Source organism: Candoia aspera, chromosome 5 (genome assembly GCF_035149785.1).
Source record: "Candoia aspera isolate rCanAsp1 chromosome 5, rCanAsp1.hap2, whole genome shotgun sequence".
NCBI lineage: Eukaryota > Metazoa > Chordata > Lepidosauria > Squamata > Boidae > Candoia > Candoia aspera.
In genome coordinates, this window is record NC_086157.1 from 47674161 (window position 1) to 47688234 (window position 14074).

General features: G+C 39.6%; 1 protein-coding gene across 2 annotated transcripts in view; it reads left to right on the plus strand.

Moving 5' to 3' along the window:
- Positions 1-1514: 1514 nt before the first annotated feature.
- The window catches only part of CDKL5 (cyclin dependent kinase like 5), an 80599-nt gene continuing 68039 nt past the window's right edge, over positions 1515-14074 (plus strand). For both annotated transcript variants that reach the window (XM_063305144.1, XM_063305145.1), the window contains exon 1: positions 1515-1749. The gene's annotated coding sequence lies outside the window, so the exon portion shown is untranslated. The remainder of the gene's footprint in view (positions 1750-14074) is intronic.

Sequence of the window (14074 nt, forward strand, 5' to 3'; positions counted from 1 at the left end):
TAGCTGAGAGCACTTGACAAAGACATGGAAGGCTCTGGTTTAACTGGGTTTTACTGAATTAGCCACCATTGGTTGGGCTTACACATTAAACCAAAATACCCCTAATAGTTTACAAACCACAACTATTGAATTCTAATACTGAATGAACATTATTTTGTTATAATGTATAATTGTGGTTCCCACAAGGCCTTCTAGGATGTGACAAAGGCATCCTCCTCCTAGTGTAATAGCTCCTTTGCTATTATGGAGTATAATGGCATTCTTAGAAGAGACCCATTCTTTAACTAATGTCCTTCTGCTATGAGGAAATGCGAAATTGCTAGGCTATTAACAAAAATATGTAAGCTGTTCCTAAAACTGCCTACTTACAAGAGGACTGAAAAGTGGCCAATGTAAACTGCATTTTAAAAGAAGAGAGGGAGGCTGGGAGCACCAACATCACTGTAGTTCAGTTCAGTAAATATACGAAAAGAATGATCAAGGGAAGCACAGGTATATACAACAAAGGTGCCACTTTTTTTTTCCTGGTTGGAAGGTCACACTTGACCTTTAGATGACATACCAAGGCTGGGCTTGGACAAAACCTAAATTTCATTCATTTACCTTTAACTAAAATTCAATATATTTAATATTTCAGTCTATTGATATATTTAATAACCTTCTTCTTTAACATTATAATTTGTTAATGATTTTTGGAGGTCCTTCAGAGGCTGTATGTGGCTTTGGGTGTTGCTAGGGTCTACTTAAGCCTGTCTCACTCATGGCCTAGGGATGAGAGAAATTACATGAGGACACTGCAGAAAAAAAATGTTTTCAGAGTATGTCGTGCCATTATTTAGTCAAAGTAGGGATATAAGCCTCTTATTTTGGCTCTATTCCTTCAGAGCATGAACGCACAGAAAAGGGGAAAAAAAGAGTGTTTTGTAAGACATACTGAAATAATTATATCCATATCTCTAATCAGTTATATCTGTATTTCTCATATGGCTGAAGACAGAAATGGCTAGGCGGTTCCAAAACCGTATTAGTCTACACCCTTCGTTGCCGCCCGTATTATAGCTGTTGCTTCGTCATGACAGCAGCCATCGCTAATAGAGCAGGTCCCTTACGCCTGAGGATCCATTCACACTTCCCCATCAATACCAGCTACAACTTCCCAGTCATGACTTTCTGCCACTACCCTTCCCAATCTCGTCCAAGTTCCAGCCGCCGCTGCCGCCGCCGCCAACCCCCGCTTCTCCCCGCCAGCCCCCTTCGGCGTTTGGGAGCCGGGAAGCCAACCGAGCCCGCGCATTTAGCGCGGTGGGCGGGCCTAAATCCGCGTACAAGCAGGAGGACTGGATGGAGACGCGGGGGCGCAGGTAATGCCCGCCCATCTTCGGCCCCACCATGCCGCAGGGGGAATGCATGTTCCTATTGGCTCCCTTTCGACAAAGGCGTGGCCTCTTCTTCCCTGCGCTTGTTTCCAATTGGTGAGGGCCCGTGTCAGTGACCAAAAAAACAACAACCAAACAACAAGTCACCCAACTCAGCAACACCTCCCTCAAAGCGTTGCAAGCGGCAGCGGGTCTGGGCGAGGCTGGACCCGGGATCGGTGAGGCGGAGAAAGCGAGACCGGGAGGCAGGCGCTGGTGGGATTGTCGCGGGTGAACATAACGAAATCAGCAGAGGCGGCGGCGGTGGCAGGAGGAGTAGGGGAGGTGGCGGCGGCCGTGGCAGGAAGAGCAGCGAGGATCGATGCCAGGCCCGGTGAGTCGTCGGAATCAGGGTATGGGGGCGTTGACTTGCTCCCGTCTGTCGGCCAGCCTCCTGTCATTGCACTCTCGCTCCAACCTTCGCCCCTTTGCTGTCATCCTTTCCCCCCTCCTCCGCTTCCCGTAACCGCCCCCCTTTTAAATCCCACCTACACCCGCCTCCCACCACCCTCGTACCAGCGCTGTCGCCCTTGAAGATGCCGCCTACTTCTTCGGCGCGGCTCCCCCCCGCCTCGCACACGCATGCTCTCATCTACCAGCCGCGGCTGTTGCTCCCCGCCTCCCCCCTCGCCTTGCCGCCTCCCCTCCGTAGCTCAAGCCTGTTTTGCGACCCCTCATCTTGCCGTCTTTTCCCACAAGGATTTTCCTCAGGTATTTGTCTGGCTTCGGTGGGGCTTCTCCCCGAGGTTATCACAGCCGCCGCCCCCGCCCACCCCCCAGCAAGAGTCCCCAACATAGGCGAATGTCAGAGCTGACCAAATCTTGCATCTGGGAATAAGTGGTCCTGAGGATTTAGGAAGTGACCGCGTTCACATTGCAATGAATCTCTTCTGACTGCCAGCCTGCTTGACATTGAGTTCGATTTTTAATCTAAAACCAGGACAGCCTTTCTTCCTTCCTAGCTACTCGTCGCTTATTAATATTCTTATGGTATGTCATATGTGTCTTCTCCCTGAGGTTTTGTGTGTTTCAAACCCCTGCCTCCTACCATGAGTTAGGAATGAGTAATTTAATGCATTCAGAGATCCTGCAGACTTAAAATATTTTTTTGTGTTTCCTTGCCCACAGTGTTCATTAAAACTGTAATTTGGGCTGCAAGATGTGCATCATCAAATTTATTTTCTGTTATACTTTCTCTTATTTGCTCTAGATTCTTGCCACATAAGGCTCAACAATCCCTGTGGGAATATTCATTCATGGGAGGAAATGTTCATAAGGTTGATGGTGCTGCAGTGAAGGAAAAGATGTATATAGCTTTAGATCACTGACAGCTAGATGTGATGGTAAAACCCTAGAAACACCCTAGGGTGAAGCTTGGATTTTCTTTAGAAACATAGGTTCAGGGATTCCCCTCCTGGTGCCGTCACTTGATTTTGCTCTGAAGTACAGTTTTCATACCCTCCTCACTGTAGTCCATTAATACCTTTGAACCAAAATATCTATTTATTAGTTCTGCTCTTAGGATTAAATTTTGCTTTGCCTGTAGAGCCATTTCTTGTGAAAAGAGCTGAATTTTACAATGCAATATATGTACATTCCTAGGCTTAATATATTAGTTATTTGTTATTTTTAGTTAAAAGAATCCCTTCTCTCAGCTAAGCATTTTTAACCTATGCAACCATGTCTAAAATATTATAATCAATAATTTAATCTATTAAAACCAAAAGTAGCTTAAAAACAAGCATTTAATTACTTGACAGAGATAGTGCAAATTAAATCTGAAGGTAATGAAGCAGAAAAAGAATACCTAAATCGAATACTAATTTTCAAAATTTCTCACATTTGCCCTCTCACACCAAGTATCTCAGGACATGTCTCTTTTTTCTATCTGTATATTAGAGTGCAACACACACACACGCATGGTAGCTATTGGCTAATGTCCAAGTTTGCCACCAAATGAGGCAGTTGAAATAAAATCAGTGATGGGTTATGTAAGATCCCTTGGGAAGAAGAAAATATAGTCAATGCAATCTATTTATCTTCTTTCCCCTACCATCTTATTCCTGTCCTTTTTGCTTAGAAAATGGGGCCAATTTTTAAATACAGTTTCTCATGAAATGGTTTTACTGTGATAAGGAAGAAAAAGATAATCTAAACTTGTTCCCATGGCTTTGAATGTGGAACAGTTCTTGGCAGGATTTTGATTTGGAATCACAGCACTAAGAATATGCCAAACTATCGTAAGTTCTAGGTATATTAGAGAGATAGCATAATCCTATATGAACTTAATGGGACTTAAATATGAATAGAATTGCCCAGATAAATTCTATAGTTAAATTTCCTGTTATTTGGGGTATAAATTTCAGTGCTCAGTACTAGTTTTATAAAGAGTTATTCTGTAACTAATATTTGTATTTATGCATATGGATTAAAGTTTTTCGCATATACTAGTTTTATCCCTAAAACAATATTGTAGATCACTGCTTCCATCTCCATGATGTAGTTGAGATACTAATTTATTCCAATTATACATTCAGATTTGAAACAAGAACTCCCACCTCAGGTACTTAACCAGCAGCTTTAATTAGCTATTTGATTAGTAAGATAACTGGTTGTAGCAGTTCTGGATACTATCTTCAGGAATTTAATTGTGTTCTTAAACACAATTTAGTGGAATCAGTCTAAACTCCAACATTACAAATTAAAGTTCATTGAAATCAGTGAAACAATCGTGTGGAATTTTGGGCAGACTGCACTTAATATTAAATTTCAGATTCACATTATTTCTTAAGTGCTATGTTGAAATATTTAAAAAGAAAATCTGTGGTGATTTCATATCAACTTTTCAGATTAGAGTCAGTTCCAGAGAGTTACTGAATCGCTAATTTATTTTTGAGGAAGTTCTGATTTTTCTGCTATTATTCAATTCTTAAAATGTGTCATATTCTAAAGATAGGATGGAAGAGGTACTTTGAAAGGTAAACATAGATTTCCTGTAGATGTAAGAATAAACGTGAAACTGTCTTCTCTAGTTATTGATGTAATATTTAATTACTGATCATTTCAGTATTTCAAAATACATTTTTGTTGGTTTCTTTAAAAAGGGAAGAAGTATTGAATTATGTTTATAATGGTTAAGGCCTTTTACATGAACCATATCATCTTCCATATGCCAAACTTGTAACAGAAATTTTGAAGTTTTCTTATGATCAACAACTATGTTAAAGTATTTTATCTGCAATTTAATACAAGGCATTTGATCTATCTGGGACAATTTTTGTATTAATTTTATGGCTAACATTTTATTTTTAAATTAGGATTTTATATAATAAGTATAGCTTAATTCTGGATATTTTTATTTAATAAATTCTGTTTAATGAGATTATGCACAGTATTATGCATTTAATCGAAGTATGCAAGATTTCTTGATAAGTATGTCTTTGAATTAACATTAAGAATTATTCAATTTAAGCAAAATATTTAGGATAATTCTTTGCTCAGTCTTATATTAAAAACTTTCTTAAACCATTAATGTTATGTTGTGTTTCATATATACTGTTGTTAAGATCACTGCTAGTTCTATTCTTAGTTTTTACTACTTATCAGTTAAAATATCTGTGCTATACCACACTTAAGTTTTTATATGCAGTTTAATGCTATGAAATCTCAGTACATTCTCCCATTCTAAGATGATGGAATTAATTCTAAAGAAGTGTGTCTACGATGGCAATCAGTGGTTAGAAATGTTGGCTAAAAATATAGGTTATCCTAGGAAGATAATTTAACTTTTATGAATTGGCATTATTATGGAAAAATTTGTGGCTCTAGATATGTTAGGATATCTCAGTTGATGGTGTTGAAAGCAGAAACTCAGTGTGACTATTAGTTCTGTTAATGCATGGGAAAAGACTAGGCAGCTGGATAAGTAGGCGGGGTGAGAAGGCAGAAAACTTTAAGGTTTTTAATAATTCAAACTTAACAGTCTGGAAATAAGAATCTGACAATATTTTTAATATATCTATCAACTGACCATGAAATATCTGTTAATCATCTTTGAAAACCATAAAAATGACCCTTGACTTAATATATAGGGTATCTTCTATAATGTTTGAAGTCCACTTTATTTATTTAATATTATATTACAGTATTTGTTTATTTGGTTTTAAGGACACCCATTTGCCAAGCAACTTTTGGTAGTTTATATAGAATTACAAACATCACAGTGAAAATAATAGATCCAGGCGGGAGGAAAGCATCTGAGGCACCCCATAGACAGGGACTTTGAGCTAGATCTCCCCCTACCAACACCAACTGGAACCACCCCAGAGGAAGGAGGACAACTACTGCAAAAGGGTTGCTACCACACAGCCCTTGGAGTTGGTCCAGAAGTATACCATGATTGATGGTATTGAAAGCTGCTAATAGCTCAAGGGCAGTGAGAATGGATGTATTTCCCCCATCCCAGTTCTATCAGAGGTACTTCCCAGGTGGGATCAATGCTTTGTGTCTACTTTAACCAGGCGTGAAACCTAAATGAAAGAGAGCTGTATAATCCATTTCCTCCAGGCGTCTTTGAAGCTGTATTCCAACCATCTTTTCCATAACCACTTGGAGGCTGTTCAGAAATTATCCAATGCTGTTGGATCTAGTGATGGTTTTCTAAGTAGGGGCTGTATCATTGTCTCCTTCAAGGTTGGCAGGATCACCCCTCACTCAAGGATGAATTCACCACTGCCTGGACCCAACCATGTGTCATTTCTCTGGAGTCTTTGACCAACCAAGAGGAATGTGGATCTAATAAACAAGTGGCTCTGCTACTTCCCCAAGATTTACAGGCTCAAACTCCTCCCAAATAATCAGGCCAGACTGTACCTCACTCAGCTAAGCAGGGCCTGCATAGCTGGAATCTAACTCAGAAAGGATCTGAACAATTTTATACTTCCTAAAAATTGTTTTAAAATTTAAGCCTAAAAAAATTCATGCTTAAACTCAATCCTAGGAAGGCAGAGCTGCATCTACTCCAGTAGGGGGTATTTACATGATGTCATCACTGCTATATACCAGGTAAACTACTATACTATGAACCTAAAGAAAAAAAGTTTCAGTTATTTTTGTTTTAAAACATTGTTTAATGTAATTCTACAAATGATTGTTGATCTTACCTTTCACTATCCCAGTAAGATTTATTTCTTGAAAGGAAGAATATTAAAAAATATATTGCTGAATTGGCAGCAGAATTTCCTAAATTTATGGTGTCTACCTTGGTATCTTCACTATCAATTCTAAGGCTGGTTGTTGCACCTGTCATCATTAGTTTGGTCTTCTTTATATTTAATTTTAGTCCCATTTTTCACTGGAGTCTTTGACTTTCATTACTGGAGCTCTCAGATCCTTTGCATTTTCAACTATTAGAGTAGTGTCATCAGTATTGCGCAGGTTACTAATGTTTCTTTCTCCCATTTTAAAACCATGCCCATCTTCTTCTAATTCACCTTTCTCAATATATATTCATGTGAGCCTTTTCTCACTCCTTTGCTGACCTGGAGCTGGTCTGTTTCACCATGTTCCATCCACATGGTGGCTTCCTGAAGTATTTATAGATTTTGCATGAAAACAATGAGATTTTCTGAACGTCCCATTTTTCTAAGCACATTCCATAGCTTGTCATTGACAGCACAATCAAAGGCCAACAAATAAAGCACGCACTGACTGGGTGGTGGTGGGGGTATTGTTCGGCTTTCTCAATTATCCAGCATGCATCAGCAGTAATGTCTGCGATTCCTTAGCCTTTTCTAAAACCAGTTTGAACATCTGGCATTTCCCTTTCCATCTACAGACTGTATTGGATTATTGTAAGCATAATTTGCTAGCAATGTGAATCATTTTCACATTGTTAAGTCTCCTTTCTTTAGTATTGGTATGTAGATCAACCTCTTCCAATCTGTTAGCTACTATGTCATTCTCCAGATTGGCTGGCATAGTTTGGTTAGAACATGTACAAATTTTTCTTATGTTCATTGCCATATTTCTGTAGATATTCCATCAATTCCTGCAGCTTTCTGACTTGGTAATGACCAGAGTGCTACTCTGACTTCATCTTTTAGTACTAGAGGTTTTTGCAAGTAAGGGATATCTTCTAAGCCATCTTGGATGCTGACATTTCTGTTGTACAGAATTTCAGTATACTCCTTCCATCTTTGTTTGATATTCTTTGATATTCTTTGAATCAGTTATTATCTGCTCTATAGGGTCCTTTAGTATAATTTGAGGTTGGAACCTCAACCAAGTTCCAAGTTCAGAGATCTTTTGGAAGACTATTATTTTTTTGTGTCTGCTTCCACCTTCAATCACTTTACAGATGTCAATATAATACTGTTTTTTGTCTCTTCTAACAACTGTCTGAAATTCTTTGCAAGTTCCTTCCTGAGATTTTTGGCTTTCTTGGGTTCAGTTCTTGCCAATTTCTACTGGCATCCAGTTTGCTTTCTTCTGTTTCTTGATCTTTGGCAATCTCTTTTCATATTCCTTTTTAACAACTACTTTGGTTTCATTCCACAGTTTCTCAGGTTCCCTGTCAATGAGTTTCAGAACTGTAAAGTGATTCTTGATGTTCTCTTTGAAAATGGCAGGTATTTGTTTAAGATCATACAGCGGAAACTGGCTGCATTTCTTCTTCCACTGTAGCTTGACTCAAAATTTGCAGATGAGCAGTTCATGATCAGTTCCACAGTCAGTCCTTGGCCATGTCTTTGTGCTTATAACTGAGCTGTTCCACCTTCTTGAACCAGTAATAGTTTATTTGATGTCCGTGTACACCATCTAGTGATGGCTGTATATGAAAGTATCATTTTGGTTGTTGGATGACTGCATTAGCAATGAAGAAATGGATTGGCAGAAATTGATCAGTTGTTCTCCTGCTCCATTCTGATTTCCTAGGCCACACAGTCCAACTGTGTTTTCATCCTTCATATTTCCAAGTTTGGCATTCCAGTCTCTGATCACAATCAGCACATCTTGCTTGGATGTTTTGTCAATTTCAGATTGGATGTCATGAGTAATGATGGTGAGCAGGAGGGGGCCTCTATCCAGGGGGGAAAACGCATGCGTAGTACTGAGGAATTAAGCAGCCATTCAAAGAGACACAGATCAGGCCCGCCTTAGCTTTTGGGGTTTATATGTCTGGGTTTTTCCCACGCTTATTCAGTTTGTTAGGATTCTGTTTATGTAGCAGTAATAAACACTAGAGAACTACTCCTCGTCTCAGTGTGTGTCTCACTGTTAGGACATTGACCTTGGTCATAAAACTGGTCAACTTTCTGTTCTTCTGCATCAGTGTTTGGAGCATAAACTTGGATAACTGTCATATCCAAGGATTGTCCATAAAGTCAAATTTCTACTATTGATTTGTAGCCAAGTACTGTCCTTGCTATATCCTTCCTAACTATGAAAGCAACACTGTTCCTTCTTTTTAAAATCATGTCTAAGTAATAAACAGTATGATCTTCTGGCTGAAAGTGTCTATTACCAGTCAATTTCAATTTGGTGATGCCTAAAATGTCAATATGTAGTTGATTCACGTGTTGAGTTTTCACATGTTCATCTTTCTTATGTTCCATGTTCCCACTGTAATTCTGTCTCTGCAGTTTCAGATTTATTTCACTGCTTGACAGTATCAACATCTGGACATTTCAAAGGCATCTAGCCACATCATAAATACCATTGATACTCCAAAAGATCCTCAGTTCTTCCTCAGTAGCATGCTGAATACTATTTAATCCGACATCCAAAATATATTGTCATCATTTTATACATATATATTTTATCTATGTGGTTTTCTTGTTAAAATACAGTAGCCATTTACCATTGCTTTCTCCCGCATGGTATGAAATGATGCCTTTGTGGTTGTTATTATAATTGATATTCCATCTTCATCATCTTCCTATATTGCTGTTCCCCAATATAGGTGCCTGATTGCTTTTAGCTGGGCAGCTGGGATGATGTTCATGCCACTGGTGACCCTAATGGTATTATATACTCTTGACATACACTCCCAACATTCTTCACTCATCTCTTCTAGGAATACCACAACCCTACCCCAATGATGCAACACAGCAGGACTTGAGGGAAGAGCAAAAGATACCACTTCCCAGTGTTTCAGAACCTGGGGACAGGTTCTTCTGTATTTCTGCATTGTTCCTTAGCTGCAAAGGCTAGCCCTCATGCTTCCATTTTAACTCTGGCCTGAAGAGGGAAAGCAGTGGTATATTTATTTACCTAGAGCAATAGTTGCCCGTTTCTTTTCTCATATCTAAAAGGTAGATAAATGATCAACTTCTAGACTTATATTTGATGCTTAATAGTCTGGTTAAACAAGCATAAAAGAAATATCTCTGATTTCCTGGTATAGATATGCTTTTAACATACGAATGTGATCTGACGGAATATCATCCACACATTCCTATACAGTATTTGTTAAAATAATTGCTGCATTAATTGCTTCATTTTGGTGGAAATACCCAGAGTAAGATTTTGGTGCAAACTGTTATACAAGATATTCCCCAATCATTAAGGTCATGATCAGTATTAGACTTGAAAAGCAGGTACTGAGCTGTATTTCATCTGTAAGGACTGTCTGGATACCTAATGGATGAAAGGTACTCTGTGGCAATGGGCCTTCAGTGATTTAGTTGTTACCTGGCAGAACATTTCAATCAGTAACAAATCAGCATCTCTTATTTCTTAACCTGAATAATATCAAAGTTAAAGAGTAGGGTATGTGAGTTTTTTTATTGGGGTGGGGGGAAGAAGGATAATATATCTAAATACTTACTAACCTCTCTCTTACCTTTGAAAAAACATTAGAACATGAGATGGAAGCATGAAGGTGTCATAACATTGGTGCTGTAGGACTAAGCAGAAATTCTTCAGTACCATCTTGAATGAGGCCTTTTTCAGTAGCATCTCAAATATGGTTATGATCTTATTCATAAGAATATAAGAGGAACTGTGATAGATCAGGCCAGAGACTTGTGAGTCCAGCATTCTGTGTTACATAGTGGCTAGCCAGATGCATCCAGGATGTTCTAAGCAATATATGAAGGCAATAGTTTTCTTGCTCCCCAGCAACTGGAATTTCAGGCAGTGTATCTTCAGTCTGGGTGGTAGTCAAACTTATATACCATTTCCTCCATATATTTGTCTAGTCTTCTTTTAACAAGATCTAAGTTACTCATCATAATCACATCTAATTACAGTATTCAATGTATAAAGATATACTTCCATTTACTATTGCTGTACCTCCATGTATTTAGCTGCAGCTGACCCCAATTCTAGTATTATATGTGTGAGGGATAAACCTAGTTTGTCTTCCCTGCATAATTTTATGCCTTTAGGAGTTTTTCCTTTGCTTGCCTTTTTTTCCAAGGTAAAAAAAGAACAAATTCTATTATTTTAAGGGATCTCATCCCCAAATTCAGAGTGTCTGTCTAGAAAGATATAATGGTAGATATAACTGAAAACCACTACAAAAATCCAGACCAGTTAATAGGATCCCCTTTTCTTCCCTTCCTTGTACAGATTATTGGTCATGAAACTTATACAGCTTCTGTGCTAAAACTAGTTTGTAATAGTAATAATTGAGTTTAATCAAATAACGCCCAGAGATATAGAGCAATTTTTTTTAGCACCCTACCCAGAAAAGAAGTATTTGCAACAAGACAATACTTATTAGTACATCAATCCAAAGAGTGTTTGAGACAGACTATTTTCTGATTCCAGTTGCTCATGCAGCTTTTTTATTTTATCAGTTCAGAAAAGCAAGAATCAAGGAAGTACATAAAAGGCCATACTTCCTTCCCACACATTTTCTCTGTTTGTTGTTGTTGTTTATTCGTTTAGTTGCTTCTGACTCTTCGAGACTTCATGGACCAGTCCACGCCAGAGCTTCCTGTCGGTCGTCAACACCCCCAGCTCCCCCAGGGACAAGTCCGTCACCTCTAGAATATCATCCATCCACCTTGCCCTTGGTCAGCCCCTCTTCCTTTTGCCCTCCACTCTCCCTAGCATCAGCATCATCTCCAGGGTGTCCTGTCTTCTCATTATGTGGCCAAAGTATTTCAGTTTTGCCTTTAATATCATTCCCTCAAGTGAGCAGTCTGGCTTTATTTCCTCGAGGATGGACTGGTTTAATCTTCTTGCAGTCCAAGGCACTCTCAGAATGTTCCCCCAACACCACAGTTCCAAAGCATCTATCTTCCTTCTCTCAGCCTTCCTTATGGTCCAGCTCTCGCAGCCATATGTTACTATGGGGAACACCATTGCTTTAATTATGCGGACCTTTGTTGTCAGTGTGATGTCTCTGCTCTTAACTATTTTATCGAGATTTGTCATTGCTCTTCTCCCAAGGATTAAGCGTCTTCTGATTTCCTGACTGCAGTCAGCATCTGCAGTAATCTTTGCACCTAGAAATACAAAGTCTTTCACTGCTTCTACATTTTCTCCCTCTATTTGCCAGTTCTCAATCAAGCTGGTTGCCCTAATCTTGGTTTTTTTGAGGTTTAGCTGCAAACCAGCTTTTGCACTTTCTTCTTTCACCTTCACCATAAGGCTCCTCAGTTCCTCTTCGCTTTCAGCCATCAAAGTGGTATCATCTGCATATCTGAGATTGTTAATGTTTCTTCCAGTGATTTTAACTCCAGCCTTGGATTCCTCAAGCCCAGCATGTCGCATGATGTGTTCTCCGTACAAGTTGAATAGGTAGGGTGAGAGTATACAGCCCTGCCGTACTCCTTTCCCAATCTTAAACCAGTCCGTTGTTCCGTGGTCTGTTCTTACTGTTGCTACTTGGTCGTTATACAAATTCTTCAGGAGGCAGACAAGATGACTTGGTATCCCCATACCACTAAGAACTTGCCACAGTTCGTTATGGTCCACACAGTCAAAGGCTTTAGAATAGTCAATAAAACAGAACTAGATGTTTTTCTGAAACTCCCTGGCTTTTTCCATTATCCAGCGGATATTGGCAATTTGGTCCCTAGTTCCTCTGCCTTTTCTAAACCCAGCTTGTACATCTGGCAATTCTTGCTCCATGAATTGTTGAAGTCTACCTTGCAGGATCTTGAGCATTACCTTACTGGCATGTGAAATGAGTGCCACTGTTCGATAGTTTGAACATTCTTTCGTGTTTCCCTTTTTTGGTATAGGGATATAAGTTGATTTTGTCCAGTCTGATGGCCATTCTTGTGTTTTCCAAATTTGCTGGCATATAGCATGCATTACCTTGACAGCATCATCTTGCAAGATTTTGAACAGTTCAGCTGGGATGCTGTCGTCTCCTGCTGCCTTGTTATTAGCAATGCTTCTTAAGGCCCACTCAACCTCACTCTTCAGGATGTCTGACTCTAGCTCACTGACCACATCGTCAAAGCTATCCCCGATATTGTTATCCTTCCTATACAGGTCTTCTGTATGTTCTTGCCACCTTTTCTTGATCTCTTCTTCTTCTGTTAGGTCCTTGCCATCTTTTTTTTTTGATCATACCCATTTTTGCCTGGAATTTACCTCCGATGTTTCTAATTTTCTGGAAGAGGTCTCTTGTCCTTCCTATTCTATTGTCTTCTTCCACTACCGCACACTGCTTGTTCAAAAATAATTCCTTGTCTCTTCTGGCTAACTTCTGGAATTTTGCATTTAATTGGGCACATCTCTCCCTATCACTGTTGCCTTTTGCTTTCCTTCCTTCTTGGGCTACTTCTAGTGTCTCAGCAGACAGCCGTTTTGCCTTCTTGGTTTTCTTTTTCTTTGGGATGTATTTTGTTGCCGCCTCCTGAACAATGTTGCGAACCTCTGTCCAGAGTTCTTCCGGGACCCTATCTACTAAGTCCAGTCCCTTAAATCGATTCTTCACCTCCACTGCATATTCCTTAGGAATATTAGTGAGCTCATATCTAGCTGATCTGTGGGTCTTCCCTAATCTCTTTAGTCTGATCCTAAATTGTGCAAGAAGAAGTTCGTGATCGGAACTACAGTCAGCTCCAGGTCTTGTTTTTATTGACTGTATAGATGTCTGCCACCTTTGGCTGCAAAGGATGTAGTCAATCTGATTTCGGTGTTGTCCATCTGGTGAAGTCCATGTATAAAGCCGTCTCTTAGGTTGTTGGAAGAGAGTGTTTGTTATGCAGAGTGAGTTGTCTTGGCAAACTTCTATCAGCCTATGTCCTGCTTTGTTTTGTTCTCCCAGGCCATGCTTACCTGTAATTCCAGGTGTCATTTGACTGTCCACCTTAGCATTCCAGTCTCCTGTGATGAAAATAACATCTCTTTTAGGTGTGTTGTCCAGTAGGTGCTGCAGATCCTCCTAGAACTGCTCTACTTCAGCTTCTTTGGCATCTGTGGTTGGGGCGTATTTTGGATCACTGTGATGTTAGATGACTTGCCCTGAACTCAAATTGAGATCATTCTGTCGTTTTTTGGGTTGTATCCAAGCACTGCCTTAGCTACTTTACTATTAATTATGAAGGGTACTCCATTTCTTCTGTAGTCCTCTTGTCCACAGTAGTAGATCTGGTGGTCATCTGATGTGAAGTGGCCCATTTCAGTTCACTGACGCCCAAAATGTCTATCTTTAATCTTGACATCTGTCATGCGCTGCCTACCTCCGA